Below are 16,209 nucleotides of genomic sequence, written 5' to 3'. Positions count from 1 at the left end.
AGCGACTTGATTGTAGGGTTTAACGCGCCGACGCAACACAGGCGATGAGAGGCGCCGTAGTGGAGGGCTCCAGATTCATTTTGGCCACCTGGGGATCTTTAACGTGCGCCGAAATGTCGCACACACGGGCATTTTCGCTTTTTGCTTCCACCACAAAAGCGGCCGCTGCGGAGGGGAATCGAACCCGCGACCTCGTGCTCAGCAGCGCAAGGTAAAGAGACTTTACAATTTCTGGACGGGAGCGAAGGCGTTCCCATTCCTCTGCAATTCCATTCCGCAGCTCGTTATCCGTGCTGCCACAGTCGTTTCTTTTGGCGAGGTGCATTTTCATCATTCTCCAGACATTATCGATGGGGTTCAGGTCTTCCCCGCACGGAGGCCACCGCAGCTAAAGCTACGCGTGGTCGTCCAGGAGAGCGCTCATTGCTTGTGCTGTGTGGACAGAGATTCGGACTTGTTGAACAAGGAAGCACTGCTCGCGGACACTGAACGGTTTCCCTTTGGGAAGAGCGGCACAACCTGCGCTCTCGACGCGCATTCTTGCTGATGGTTAAAATATCAGTACAGGTTTAGACTAAAATACCGAGGGATTTTTCATAGTTTGTGTGTTTATTCTGCTACACCTTTCAGACCATTACAAGTTTGGTGGTTTGATCAGGTTAGCAGCTTTATCAGAAATTATTAAATAGTTAACATTCTGCTTCGGCAAGAGCTTTTAAGGAGCGCACTAGCATTGTTCAAAGAGGTTCAAAGAAGTAATTTAAAACTTATGCACATTTATCAGTAATTATCTTGTTCAATTAGTTATATTATATTATCGCTTGAATATTTGCTGCTACATACGACGGCCTTGGTCCGCACAGACGAAAGAATTGTCAGTACATGTTTCAAAAGAAGCTACGGAAATAAGTTTGCATTATTTTGGTGGCATTCAATAAAAACGCCAACACACACAGCGCCATTTTTTTACTTTCAAAAGTTCTGTTTTCTATTATAGGCGTTAAGTACAGTGTTCAGAAAACAATTTAATCAAAAGCTTTTTATTCACCTGAACTGCGAGCAGAAAATACCAGCACCGGTAACGTCTCACCGGTTAACGTAGAAACACAATGTTCACGAATTTCAACAAGTGACTACTTCTTAAGGAGTTCACTGCCACATAAAATGGTGTATTAACGTTTCCAACGCAACGACGCCAATGCTAAACTACTTGCTTTCCGACTGCTTCCGTTGAGGCTTCAATGGCGCACCCCTTCGAGAGAGAACTTCAGCTCGACGACGTCCGCAGACGTAAAGTCAGCTGCTATCACAAAGATACGGTTGTTTCTCAAGTGGCATGTTTTCGCCCCAGTCGCTACGATGAACACTGAATCGAAAAAATCTTGAGCTCAATCGAAAAAGGTACACAAAGGCCCACTTGGTTTCGCCGTGTAAATAAAAACACTATGGTTTGCCCGGCAGCGCCTATTGAAACCCAGCATGTTGTTGGTTGTGCGAAAGATACTACAAGGACGTAAAACGTAGTAGGAAATGGTGCAGTTCACGGGTGTGTGCCCAAACTCACCTGGGGGCCTGTTCCGCTGTTGCTGTGTGCACCGCCGCCCGACACATCCCTGCTGCGGCGTTTCCAGCCGCGCGAACGTGCGTACGCCCGGAGCCCGATACAGCGTCCAGGCTACGGGGAAAAACGGGCGGCGAACAAAGTGCAAACGAGGCGGGTATCGGATATCGCGCCGAGGGGCGTCATCCACCGACTAAAACCGACAACGATAAAAAAATGCCTTCAGTGACTCCTACCCTCTTTCCTTCTCGCCTTCTGTGCTCTCGAAGGTTTATTCGCGCTCATGCCAACGCTCCGTTAATATTTTTCCCCCATTAAATGAAGCAAGCGCTCATGTTATTTGAGTATACATTAGCCCTTTTGCCCCCCGCAGTTGCGGCGGTGATAAGCTGCGGCGGCGATAAGGAAATAGCTTCATTCAGAGACAACAATAGAGCACGCGCGGTTAGGTGGGATACACGAGCCATACGAAAGCGCTTTGTCGTATCTGAAACGTGTCCTGTCGTATGGTGCAAGCGAGGGCGCTGACGGGTAAAGTTCAGTGCGCCGCACGGTTACGTTTTTTGTCACAACGGCGCTGTACACGACGTGTTCAAAGCTCACGTGAAGGGTGCAGGGAAGCGTGGTCGGTTCCTCTCAGGAAATTATTGTTGAATTGATTAGTTAAAGACCTTATACCAAATATACAACCGCGAAATACGTAGAAAGGCAAGCATTCCTAAAATTCCGGGAGGTGTGGGGCGACGGTTACTTCCAGATCAGGCACGTTTTCCTGACAATTTCCATCATTTGCGGCACCCTGTCGGTTAAGATGCGAAAACATTGTTATAGCTTATTTTATTGTGCGATACAGGCTCATACCCGTGCCACGCGTACACGAAAAATGACATTAAGTGTTTAAGGCGTTCAGATACCGAATGACATTATTTGGGCGGGCCGGGTTACACGAGAAGACGCAAAGGCATTAAATGTGTTAGGCAAGATGGTGATGATGCCCAAAAATCAAAATGCACTGCTATTTTAGAAGCTTTTAAGGTAGAGAACAACGTCTTACACGGGTTCAAATTGTTTTTTAGGGTCGGAAAGAAAACGTAATGAAAAAAATTGTGTTTTCGTAAAAATGGTGGCAGCCGTTTCAACAGTGGCTTCAGCAGCGGCCGTCGCCCGCCAGCGGTAGCCAAATGCGACAAATTCAAAACGAAGAGTAACACGATGTTTTGCCTTTTGCGGCAGTTTCAGTGAACTTCATCATTTCAGAATTTTGCCAGCAAGAGGACGAAAAAATCGTCCTATTTGAAAGTTCAGCTATGTTAACGTGTCAACACTGTGGTGCTCAGAGTTTCTTTAGTTTCATTTGTTGGTCATCTCGTTCGAGATCATGCCGACTTAAGGCGTTCGTGAAGGCGAATGCGCTGTGCAAGTGAACACGAAACATGCAACACGAAAATGACATTAGAGCGAATTGCTTTAGATTTTTGCGTGTAGCTTCGACTTTTCCTGAGCGAAACGAATTTGATGAAATACTGTAGTGCATGAAACGAGACTAGAGGATTCACCATCTCACCCCTACCTTTTCTTCTTCTCCCACCATCTCTTTTATTCCTTGAACCCCATTACCCCATTGCAGGGTAACAAAGCGGGCTCTACACCTCGTTAACGTCCCGGCCTTTCCGTTTTAAATGCAGAGCATTTCTTAGCCTCGCCTCTTCCTGTGTCGGACGGCGTCCACAGTTCCGCGTCCGCAGCAGGCGCGCCTCTCCTCCTTCCCTCCTCTCTCTCAACAGCAGTTGGCGCGCGCATGCGTCGTAGTCAGCTCGTTCGCCCCGTCGCGGTCTCGGCGTAACAGGAGCGTGATAGCAGCGCGGTGGGGCGTGGAAGGGCGCGTGCTGCTTGCGCATGCGCGCTCTCACCCCCGTACCGCTCTCCCTCTACTGCGCGCGCTGCAAATATAAAGCGGCTAGCGGTCGCTCGTGCTTCAGTCACTGCGTTGCTCCTTCCTTCCTTGGTTGACGCTCGCTCCACCCTAACGCGACTTTACTCTCCTCTCTCTACCCCAAACCAACACCAACGCAACTACGACCCAACTACCCACCCTAACGCGACTTTACGCGGCGTTAACGACCCCCAATGCTCTGCATTTACTCATGTTCCCCTCGTTTTTTTTTTCATTCTCCTCTCTCTCATGTACATAGATCATTACGTCTAGCATTGTTAGGGTCACCTTCATGTTGCCGCCACGTAACAGTAAAATGCTTATATGGTAACTGGAGGCACGTTTAATGGTGTAAGTGGTAGTTGTTCTAGCAGGGGGCATTAAGAAAAGAGAGGGAGGGAATAAAATATTAATATCAGCAACAAGAAAACCGTCGAGCTGACTGAAAACGTATTTTCACGTACTCACGGCAGCGTTGCCGCAGTGTGGTCACGCGTCCCAGAATCTCACCACGACTGCCTCGTTCTTTCAGCAAACGCAGGTGCAAGCCGCCGGATATACATGATTATGGTGGTTACGAGGACCATTACAAAAAAACGACAACCGCGATACAAATCACCCACAGGAGGAAGTAAGCTAAAGCAAAAACAAAACATGCCACAATATCTGTAGTGAACTAAAGGCACTCCAATTGATGAATGAATGCAGAACAATTACTGTTGAATTATGCAACTGTATGGCAGTACCGCGATTAAGCACTTAATGTCATTTTTTTGTGTACGTTTGGCACCTGTATAACTAAAGCAAAAAAACAGCAATTGATCCTGGACCAGGAAAAATATTTCTTCAACTGCGTAGTTTCTTAGGAAGCTGTATCAGCTGTATAGCTTTCCTTAGTAGCCCTATGGCTTCATTCAGGTGGATGTAAAACTTTCCTTCTCTGAGCTCTGTTTTGAGTGGTACTGGCGAGGACGTAGAGGGCGGTGACCACGTGAGGTGTCAGTTCGTAAACGCGCAAATTTCCACAGACCAAACTCATAGCTTAAAGTTCGCGAGGAGCTACAGATACGCACTGCAACAGCTTGAGAAGAGAATCCTAGGGAGGAATTCTGAGTTCTGTCCATTTCATTCAGCCAATCAGCGAGCCCTGATTGGCTGAAAGGAGTCGACACGAATATGACGCTGCACAGGCAAGGCATGGCGTCGGGGTCTGTGCAGGACATATATGTTAGCGGCCTCATAAGCCCTACATATATACGCCGTGCATTAGAGAGATAAAGAATTCGCGCATCTCCACGAAGTTAATCATGACGAGTGGGCGAAGCACTGAGGATCGTTCTTACCGTAAATCACACGTGGCATTGCCCACTCCCGCATGTAAATGAGTGACAACATGTGTGTACAGTATATACAATTCCAATTCAATCAAATACAATTCAATTTAATTCAATCCAATCCAATCAAATGCTCCTCGCGCATGCGCAACGCTGTGTACGCGGACGCCCAGACCCGGACAGAGTGAGTTCCTAAGGTACTTCATCCCTAAAAGAGATAAATGTTCATTTATTGAGCGAAATCGTGTAGAGGAGTGGAGCGGCTGCCGGCGCCGGTCTGGAGGTAACAGCAGCGGCTCTGTTCACGAGTCATGGTATAATTCCCGGTCAAGAGCGTATACCCAGCGCTCCTTTCCAATGCTCGTGAGAGGTGATTGAAGGGAAAGTGAGGACAGGGCAGCCACACATGGAGTTGGGGACTGTGGTACGGATACCACACGCGTGGCAGTTTTATGAAGGGTACAGGGAGGGGTAAATGGAAGAAGTACCGCCCTTAGCGTACCTCACTTCTTCTGCTTACCCACCACTGGTGAAATCTGCTCGAAATTAACATTTGCAAAACATACGAGCAGAGTATTTATCGCCAGTATTTAGCTCCTCGTCACGATGGAGGGTGACAACGGATTGTCATTGTACTTTTTAAGAAAGCACACAAATGTGCGGCCGGTTAAAGTAGCGCAATCGCCCTCCATGCATGGTTCCACTCCCGATGCCTCCCTCTTTCTTTCTAGGAGAGGAGTCCCGGCGGCCACGGATTTTACTCGGATAGGCGAGTGCGTGAAGAACGCGTGAGGTTCCTTTTCAGCGAGGTGCGGCCAATGGTAATTATGACCACGTGTCTTGTCGTACTCCCGTGAAAATTTCTCTGGACGAACGCGCTCCGCTTAGGACGTTTGTACTTACTCACAGCTTGTTGCCTTCTTGCGACGGGGCTCTCAGCCAAACTTTGCACCGAAAACATACCAGCTGTTGTCCTTGTTCGGCTACGGTAACTTATATAAGTTGGCAGTGCGTTTAGTATTGATTTTCCAAACCCACCAGGGAATCATTTGGAACGAACGCGCGTAGTGGCGCAACTTTGAACGTACGCGAGCCAATCTTCGCACAATCATACTCCAACTTTGTATATACATGCAGATCCAAAAAAATGACAGTGCTTATCGATCACCGAGACTTTAGGGTACTCGTTAGATAACAGGGTTTCAGTGCACCGTACTGATATATTGACTTATACGTTAAACTGCCCATACGGACGGGACAAGGAAAAGAAGAGACAGGACGAGCGCAGACTCACAACTGCTGTGAGTCTGCGCTCTTCCTGTCTCTTCGTTTCCCTGTACCGTCACTATGCGCAGTTTTACGTATAAGTAAGATAACCAACCAGCCCAACAACATACTTTACTGATAATTGTATTGCAGCGCCCCTGGTTCCAGCACTGGTTTTTTCAACGTCTGGAATTACCTTATACTCCTATTACTCATATGCAGAGCAGTTTCGTCTGCGTTATGGCAGTTAGACAGTGTAGGCTTGTTATTGTAGTTTTCTCCTCATAACTTTCTGCGCCCTCGTTTCATCCGCGACCTTTCGTTATGTCGGAATTTGCTACTGCAGCCTTCATAGCAGCATTATCACAAGTTATCTCGATGCTCCAAAAGCGCGCCTTCAGTCTTCGAGCCCAGCTCGTGGAAAACTGATAACTGAATGAATGGATACCGCGTAGCACATGCGATTTTAATTACTGGTCCCGTGACTCGACCTTCTTGTGAAACGCATCGACACTGCTGGACTGTTTTGACGGCAGCGTGATACGAACTCAGCTTTTTTTTCTGACATCTGCAACAATTATCGTCCATCAAACTCGGGGTGGATACAAAAGCATGAAATTAACCCAATTTTTACAACGGAGTGGGGGGGGAGGCAAGTTTGACCTTCCATAGTCTTCTTTGTGTGTTGTTCATCCGTGTGGTTTGATGTGGTCACTTTACATTGGCACTAGTTTTTTTTTTAAGGTCACTAGAGTAAGTCAATATTGTTGCCCTACCATGTGGGTTTCTTTGAGTTTCGCATCTGTATTCTACACCTAAATGGCTGCTAAGATTTCAGTAAATGTGTTGCGGGGTACCTTGGGAGCTATTTAATAGGCACTGCGTAGGTCCCTCGGTTTGCTCCATCTCTTCGTTTCTGAGGTTTAGTTAGGGCAAGCTATACTGCGCTCCGATGAAAAACTACGTTGCAGACAAGCCATAGCGTGCTTCCTTTCAGGCCGCTGCAGCAGTTGCGGTTTCTGGTGTACCTTTTAATTACTCTCTCGCTTGCGTTTTTAGGTGTTAAAATACTTTTTGCACTCTTCTTTCTGTTCTGACGCCACATTCCGGGAATTCTAAACACCGTAACTTCGGGAGACTGGCGGGCTGTCAAGGAGTATTTGTGACACCGCATTTTCGTTTAAGGCTGCTTTTTATATATACGAATGAATTGCAATTTTTCTGTGCAGCATGCGAGACGTCATCGTCGGAAATATTTGTCGATAATAAAAACAAAACAAAGCGTGCATTTTGGAATTCTGATCATTGCGGTGAACCGATGAAAGCTTGATTTATTACTTTACGTAAGCTTCACACGAGTCGTTCGGCCAACATGATCATTGTGCGATCATCAGCGTACAGCCCCTATAGCCGGTGAACATCGGTCGTCAGATTTCACTGCTGCAAAACTACATTCTAACATTATCATTTCCTTTCAAGTAACACGCAAATGCTGGAGAATGGTTGCATTTGTGGAATCAGCTAGGCAATAGAGAATTCCCCGGAATACACCAGATCCCGGAACACAGTGTTAGTAAATGGTGTCTTACATAATGAACCCAACCTCTGTGATTGAACCACAGAGTGACCCGGGAGTTGAAGAAACTCCCGAAGTGCTTCTGGAAAAATGCACATGATTTCATGCCAGCAGCATTACCCTTCGTAAAAGGCAGTCAGATATCCCCTGTTGCGGAAGTAGTCAGATAAGGAGGCACCACCTTTTCGGAGGTATTAACAGCTGCTTTAGAACGGGCATGGAGAAGTTTCGGTTAGGTCATTAGAGGGATTCGAGTTGAGTGGAGGTTGGAAAATGCATTAGAGGCATTCAGTCTGGAAAATGCATTCAACAGTAAATTAGAAACTTTCGTCAGAAATTATTTGTAGGTTTAACCATAACCTTGAATAAATATAATATTCTGTAAAACAGCCAAAGAGAGCGAGTGCCCATAACTTCATGTAATACAATACTAAGAGACGTTGACGAACATACTTGTCTTATTCTTGTCGGTTGGGATATTGAACATGTATACGAAAACAGCGTAGGGTAAGTATCACTTAGCTAAATATATATATATATATATATATATATATATATATATATATATATCTATATTTATATATATATATATATATATATATATATATATATATATATATATATATATATATATATATTTATATATATATATATATATATATATATATATATATATATATATATATAAACTTTTAACCAGTTGGTTGCTACGGTCACTTCAATAATCCTGTAAAAAGCATTTTCTACACCTGGTGGTGGTCTATGGTGCAGAAACATGAGATCTTGCAGTGGAAGTACCGTACAATAAAATGGAAGACAGTCAACCAATTCAGGTTTCCATACAAAGAATCTAAGCAGGTTTAAGTACACGAGTAATTTTTCGTGTATAGTTGCAGTGGGGAAGGCTACGCATGTGCCAGGCAACGCATTTCTCAGTTTGCCACCAGAATAAGAGCTATTTAGCCCCTCTCCGCATGAAACATACTGCAAAAGTGTACGTCTGGATTCCTCCCGTGCCTCGTGTAGTATTCACCACTCTGTTACAAGTTATAAAGGAGTCCGGAATAGCCTTTAAAAGCGTGTGCTGATTGTTTCATGCTCTTGTTTTAATTTCATGTTCTTTTAACCTTATTCCGCCCCACGATTACTGTCACAACTGCTTGAAGTCCTCACGCAGTCGAAGATTATCTTGCGTTACCGTGAACCGAATTCAGTCTAACGAATGGGTTTATTCTGTGAGCGTAGCTGGTGGCCATCGCTTGGCCTCCTGGCGCCATCCATCGTCTCTCAAACAGAGCGTGTGGCAGTGACTGGGCGCGGCAGATTCGAAACGTTACAATATTCTAGTTCATTGTGCTTACGTCGAGTAATGTTTCGACAAGCACCACCGTAGAAATTGTTCTAGTGTGAATGTACTATCAGCCAGCCTGCACCGATATCTTGTAAAATCGTTCACTCGGGCAAGCCTCACTCTCACAGCCTCGTTGCGAAGTTTTTTGAACTTCCAGAAGTCTAAAAGGTTTTTGCAGCGCTTGATGCGCAGCAGAGGGGGAACGGGGTAAGGCTGGGGTATGCCGCGGCCCGCCATTAGGCCTAACGACACTGCTGGACTCTAACGTCATCAGTTGCTACTCGCTGCTTGGCGTACACTGAGTATGACGTTGCGGGGCAAGTTTTAAGGCTCACATATAAGGTTTGTTTAGCTGAGGCCTAAATATCAGCCTAAACTAACACTTTGGGCACTGATGTGGCCAAGTGGTTGCAATCTCTAAAACCACGCAGGCTCGTTCTACGTCAAGGTGTCCGGGCAGCTGGACGGGTCGCGCCACCACTACGCGCTCCCCTCGTTAAGGAATGAGCCGGTGTACTGGACTACGCAGCTTCTCGTTGTTTTTGCCGTGCTTGCTTCGGTGCTTTCAACGTTTTGGTGGTATTGTGAGCAGATATGTGCGGTGAAACGAAGTTTAGGCAGATGTGTTAGGTTCTTAGATGCAAGAACGCCTATGTAAACTTGTCGGACGCTTCTAAAGTTAGGTATGGGCTACAGTCACATGAGCGCTTTTTCAAGCGATTTACGCTTATTGGCTATACCCGTTCTGAGGCGCTATTCCAGAAATCCCGAGTTCTGCCTACTCTGAGTTTCCAGCTGCTTGTGTTACGAAAGTGGTGATAATGGAGCATTCGATACACTTCGAGCGAAACCGCCGGAATTGCACGCTGCACGCCTGGCAAATTCAGCGGGCTGTATTGGGTCGCTTTCGTTTATAGGGTACGGCTCGTGCAATCTTCCTCATGCACCACCATCTCAAGTAGATCTGCAATGCTCATTCCCTAGCATGATCTAAAAAACCCCTGCTACTTTGAAATCCACGTCCTAGCTGTTGGAAACGCCCGGAGCGGGGTGCGGTCCGTTTTTCTCGGTGTTCTGGGGCGCTATTCCAGAAGGCGCGAGTTTCGCCTACTCCTGAGTTTCCAACTGCTTGGGTAACAAAAGTAGAGGTAGTGGAGAATTCGATACACCTCGAGCGAAACCGCCGGGATCGCGCGCAGCACGCCTGGCATATTCAGCGCGCTGTATTGGGGCCGCGTATACGTTGATAAAGTACGCGTTGTGCTATCTTCCGCATGCAGCCCCATCTGAAATCAATCTGCAATGCTCATTCCCTAGCATACACTAGATAACCCCACTGGTAGTTTTAAATGCCCAGCCTGGCTGTTGGCCCCGCCCGGCACTGGGCCTCTTAGTCGACAATCCGTCGTCCGGCGTCCGCACCTCTCCCCCTACACTTTAAAAAATTCACTTAAAAAAAAGAAATAGTTAGCGGTGCCCGGTTTCGATCCCATGACTCTCTGGCCGCAGCGGGAGGTACGTGGGGCTCTTCCCACTGCACTACAAAACCGAGACAGGAGCAAGTGCTACGAATGTGCCTTATGTCCTTGACTTATTCAAACTACGTCAAGAAACTACTGATAGAACGAAGGCACGCGAAGCTGAACGCCAACGGAAACGACGAACTGAAAACTTTAGAGTAGGATGTTAAATTTCCCGTGGGAAAGCTGTGGCGGAAAGCGCCACGTGCCTTGCACCTCAACCAGAGAAGAGCGCGAAGAGGGCGGACAGCGGGGTAGGAGCGTGAGCACGCAATAAAGAAAGACGAGAACCACGAGGTGTTCGATCAGGTAACGCCGGTGTCGGTCTCTTCGGTGTCTCTACATTTCTCTGTCTCTACATGGGGGTTCACACTACGTTCCCATTCGTGCTCCGATAAATGAAACAACATAACGACAACACAATGGAACTTACACGGAACCCCTATGATGTTTCGCATCCTCCTCATGGTTCCCCACGGGAAGATGGTATAATTTTTTTTCTCGGTGTTCTGTTCTTCGACTGAAATATGTTTGCTACGTCGCTTGAGGCTAGTCCCAGTGCAGCTCTGCGCAAGCGCAAACCAAGAAATCAAAGGGGTCCACTGTAGCGAACGGAACGCGCCCTGCTTCCAAACATCAAATATGGCTTTTGTTTACGGCTTGCTTGAGTGTGCACAGCTGGCGCTGATCAGAAATCGTCCCAATTCAGCGTGTCAAGAGTGCGTCAAGTTTGATCATTGGCGAGTGCATTTTAGACGTTGAAGTCGTGTCATTCATCATCGACTATGTTTTCACGGTGTATGAAGAAGGCTCCCGTGAGAAAATCGTCTCGTCTTGGCCTCTCCTATCGGCTTGCGCAATAGTCCTAACTCCAGTTCGGACCGAATACCCCCTTGAGTGTGGTACAATTGGCTAACGGTGGCCTAGGGACTTCATTTTTGTTTCGTGCTAAGTTCTCGTCGCTGCTAGCGGGCCTCAAATGAGGACTTCGTGGCTACGACGCCACGCCCACACAAAGTGGACGCCATGGGTGGGTGTGGCTTCGGTTGTTACTCCGCGCCCACGAATGGGCCGCGTGTGTTTGAGTGACATTAGAACTCGGTGGAAACTCGGGCATCGTTTTGCACGGCCGAGTTGAACTCGGCACGGCCATGGTGGCCACTGCTGCGGCGTGGTTTAAATTTATGGTCACCGTTGCAGGCATATTTATACCTTGACAGGTATTTTAAACTAAGGAGGAATTTACAGCTCGCTTTTATCTCTCTAAAAGACCCCCGTTTGCGACGACTTAGAGGAGGCTTTCGCTCCACGACTGTGGAGGAGCAAGTGTAGTGTGCGCTGCGGTTTACGCGACGGGTAGCTTCTACAGAAGCGTTGATGGAGACCTCGCCATCGATCGCCACCAGTCGACCGACAGCACGTGTGTGCGCAATATGATAAGCGGAGACGTGTTTCCCAGATCTTTACTTTCTTTAGGTGGTTTGGCGGGCATGGCTTTCGCAGGTTCTTACCGCGCATCTATCCGTCTGCAGCTGGAGCCTGCGCATCAGTTATCGTCTGCTCGCAGAACAGCTTCGAATAAGTCGTTTCATGAGCGTGCGTTTTATTTACAATCAGCGTAGCAGACAACCTCCCTGGAGGGGTTGCGTGACGCGCATTTCTTGTAAAACGTTACTGGCAGGATAGCTTATACGTATTACATATACTGTTAAGGAGACAGGCGACGCACCGATAGGCGATTGAGGTGATTTATTCTCAGAGGTGAAGCCGATAGGAACGCAGGTCCGAGCGTTGATAACCCAGCTCATTTCTCGCGCATGCACCTTATGGGGTTCATCTTCCTCCACTGACACGTTCTTGGCGCATGTCCTCGCGTCTGGATTGGGCATAACCCTACCTCCCCTTCTACATGGCTGATACTCGTATGGCGCATACCCCGATAGCTTCATAGCCTGTTACATCCCTCGTTACATTACAACCAGCGGCGCGTGCCTATTACCAGAGGCAATCTTTACAGATTTCAACGGGTTCTGTTTAGCATCACCGTCGTATGGCAGGAAGAAGAGAATAGAAAGCGAGTAAAGGGGAGAGTTAGCAGTTAAATTAACGCGTGACGCCAGAGGGAGGGTAAGCGGGAGTGGGAAGGGCGCGAAGTTTTAGGGAGTTCTGAGAGTATTGAACTCTATGAAAAAAACGACTGTGGACAGCTTCTTCGAACAAGTGCGGTGAAGAGCAAATGGAAATAAAGCTAACAAATCTGAAAAGGTGATTTCCTTTTTCCTATTCCTTCCTTCGTAGCACGTGGCCACTCGAGGGATCGGCCCGCAATTGCGAGCTTCGAGGAACTAACGTGCCCGGTTCTCAAAGTTCATAACACTGTGAATTTGAAAAGTAACAGTTGTAGAATACTGCTTGCAGCGTGAAACTTGAACGTGATGTCACGGGAGTAGTACAGGGGCACACCACGCTCGCAGAACACCGATTATAGGGAGGGTGTGGTATGTTCCAGTCTGCTTTCACACTAAGACGAACAAATGAAAGAAAAGAAACTCACGCAAACACGTAATAGCAGAAAAAAAGCCGTTTAAAGTAATCCGTTCCAAAAGACAAAGAAACGAAAGCCAGCAAACACAGCACGTATCCATCACTCAGAGACTGTACCAAGCGCAATAACCGGTACGCATCTTAAACAGGGGATTGCCCTGGTTAACACAGAATCCACGCGACAATGTTTGCCAGCTCTTTAAATATTGATTTGGTTGTAGGGTTTAACGCGACGACACAACGCAGGCGATGAGGCGCACCATAGCGGAGGGCTCCGGACTTAATTTTGACCACCTGGGGATCATTAACGTGCGCCGAAATCCCGAACACGCGGCCGTTTTTGCTTTTCGCCTCCATCAGAAAAGCGGGCGCCGCGGCCGGGAATCGGACGAGCGACCTTGTGCTCAGCAGCACAACGCCTTAGCCACTGAGCCACCGAGCCACCGCGGCTGGTAACTCTAAACATGAACATGCGCTGCTTTACCACGATATTCTGTTATTAGCCCAGCCAACCTGTCAGGTTTAGTAAGAACCACATTATCATAACGTAGCTGTGCCATCTTAAGACGCCTGCTTAGATCGATGCATGATGCAGTTTTGAACTTTGCTCAAATGAACCCCTTTGTTATGATGGCTGACACGTATGCTTTCCAGGAATACCCTCTGCTGTGAAACAAAACTGTTTGGTAGGTGTAACAGCGGAAACTTACGGGGAGCCAAGAATATATCGGGGTATTTTTAATGCAATCCGTTGCAGCGCCCTTGCATTATCAACCGTCAATATTTTTACCAGATTACCTGTTTTTTTTGCCAGGAGGACAGCGCATTGTTAACCCTCAGGAGGTTTGCTGTATATGAGTAAAAATGACGCTGCTATGTGACCGTCTTGACGTGAACAGGCTTGGAAAACACTGAGACGTAGGGGCTTCTAAAAGGTGTCATGGATAAAATTAGCAATAAAGGCATCTCAAAACGATCGTTTACCCAAACACGCACAAAAAAGGACGTCTCATATGTAATTGATAGAGTAAACGAATTCACAAACTATGGAAATGAGGTGATACCAACCACCAGTCGGCTGTGCACGCACGGCTACTGGCTAATGTGTGTTTATCGGGGACAGGAATTCTTAGGAAAGGGGCATTTTCCACTGAGAGACGTAACAGTACGGGGCGGTGTGCCCGAAGTAGTACGTCAATGACACGTAGAGACAGGCAACGCACCGCACCAAAACAAACCTAAAAGATACCAAGGTATCCTTATCTACAAAAACAACGCATAGAATTGGACTAAAATAATATTTTTGACCAAGAAACTAGGGTCTCCGCAAAAAACTTATAACTGCTGGGCGTTGAATCTAGGTCACAATCAGCGGCTACGGACACAAACAGCAGCAAACATTTCAGCCGCTGCTCAAAACAATAGCGATACATTTCTAAGCGAAGCCATCGGTGGTCCAAGGTATGTACGAAAAGTGCCCGGCTTGCACCTAGCCTAAAACAGAATTGCACCATTTCGAACGTCTTTAAGTAATAGATTTCAACATAAAATCCCAAAGCATGGTTATGTACCATTGGAGCTAAAGTGGGCATTTGCACAATGAAACGTTGAATCAGGGCGCCGATTCTCCTATCAATTATTGGGATATTGGCAGCTTTCTTTATGGTCCACTCGTCATGTGGACAAGAGTCGTGTGCCTCTGTATGGGTCCGAAGACAAAGTGCAGGATTACCTTTTGACTTTCAGTGCTTTTAGTTGCGACAAAACCTATAAAACACTGCTGAATTTCTTTCCGCCCTGCGCACCACAGCACAGGCCGCTAAACGTTAATGTAAAACCTGCAACAGCGCCTCGCACCTCTCATTTGTTGTTAAGAAGGCAATTTTGCAAAAAATCTGCAATGCACCCCAGTCGGTTAGCTTAAGACTTTAAAAAATTAGCCATAGCAACAGAGCATGCTTTATTCACTGTTTGAAAAGTTTATACCACACCGTAATGTCTACGCATGATGCTTAATAAAATAAATATTTCGTTTAAAGTGAAACGGCTAACAGCCGCGCGATTTCTTTATAAGGACAACCCTCTATTTCCGGCGGCACTGTCCGATAGCGGAAGCCTCACTGGCACTGCGTGACGACACAGCTATTACTGTGTTGTGAATTGCCCTTCTACGCTAGTGCAATTAAATGGAACGAATTTTAGATGGGATGCCCCTTGTGACGAACTCAAACAAAAATCTTTCCCTCGCACTTACGTCGCAACGCATCTTCGCCAAGGGGAAAGGAATCGGGCGGGACTCGTTGGGAGCCCGTACAATCTCGTGGCACGTGCAGGGGCCATGTTTGCACTTTCTCCTTTATCACAACCTCCCTTCATGTGGCTTGTTCACTTGCCTCTGTGTTTTACCCCTCTAAAGTTGTTGAGCGCCATACAGTAGCGCACAGCCACGCGCTATCAGGAAGCTAACGGCGTCGACTATTGAAACAGAAGGAGCTGGCCGCGTTCGTCCCACGCGATAGGCTAGACGGAAGTTCAGCACTCTGCAGGTACACATTGCGAACTGTGTCCTTCCAAGCCCGTCGCAGAAGCACTGCCAGTTATCGGGCACGGGTATTATCTAGACATCATCATGCCGGATTTCAGTCTCGAGGGCGCTAGAAGCCGATAACTTGGGCGACACACGACGCTGATAATGCGCCTTGCGCAAAAATTTCTAGCTTAACTAAGTGGTTAATTGCAATTAGTACTGTGTGTAATTAAGGAATTGCATCTTTCCACGGGCACACAATCAGTCTCTGGTTAGCATTAGTACTTCATATTCTTGTTAACAACCCATTTGAGAGGGTTGTTAACAACAAGGATATGATTGTTCATATCCTTCACCGTTTTACGTTTCTTCGCCCTGCAATTTAGGAGTCCTTGCTTTACGCCTTATCGAGAGGTTAAAGTTTGCACCAAATATCTGATTCCCGAAGCAATGTTTATGCGCCTGAGCTTCATGCAGCAGAGTGGTTTTTATCAAGGTACAACTGAAACAGCAGGCTATCGTCCATATGCCCTCAGCAAGCCCGGCCACATCGCTCGCTTATTCCAGATATATGAAGCCTCAAAGGCCTGTCTTTTT

At 47.0% G+C, this 16,209-nt stretch overlaps 1 protein-coding gene across 2 annotated transcripts in view; it reads right to left on the bottom strand.

Annotated features, from left to right (window-relative positions):
• Window positions 1-1,873, bottom strand: part of LOC144147053 (uncharacterized) — a 58,135-nt gene extending 56,262 nt beyond the window's left edge. The window contains exon 1 of one of the 2 annotated variants that reach the window (XM_077679078.1): window positions 1,565-1,873. The gene's annotated coding sequence lies outside the window, so the exon portion shown is untranslated. The remainder of the gene's footprint in view (window positions 1-1,564) is intronic. The other variant, XM_077679079.1, reaches the window with a different exon arrangement.
• Between the last annotated feature and the right edge of the window lie 14,336 nt (window positions 1,874-16,209).

This window comes from Haemaphysalis longicornis, unplaced genomic scaffold (genome assembly GCF_048455015.1).
Source record: "Haemaphysalis longicornis isolate Haplotype H1 unplaced genomic scaffold, Haemaphysalis longicornis Haplotype H1 scaffold_7, whole genome shotgun sequence".
In the NCBI taxonomy this organism is placed as follows: Eukaryota; Metazoa; Arthropoda; class Arachnida; order Ixodida; family Ixodidae; genus Haemaphysalis; species Haemaphysalis longicornis.
This window is presented reverse-complemented; position numbering and strand designations above follow the sequence as displayed.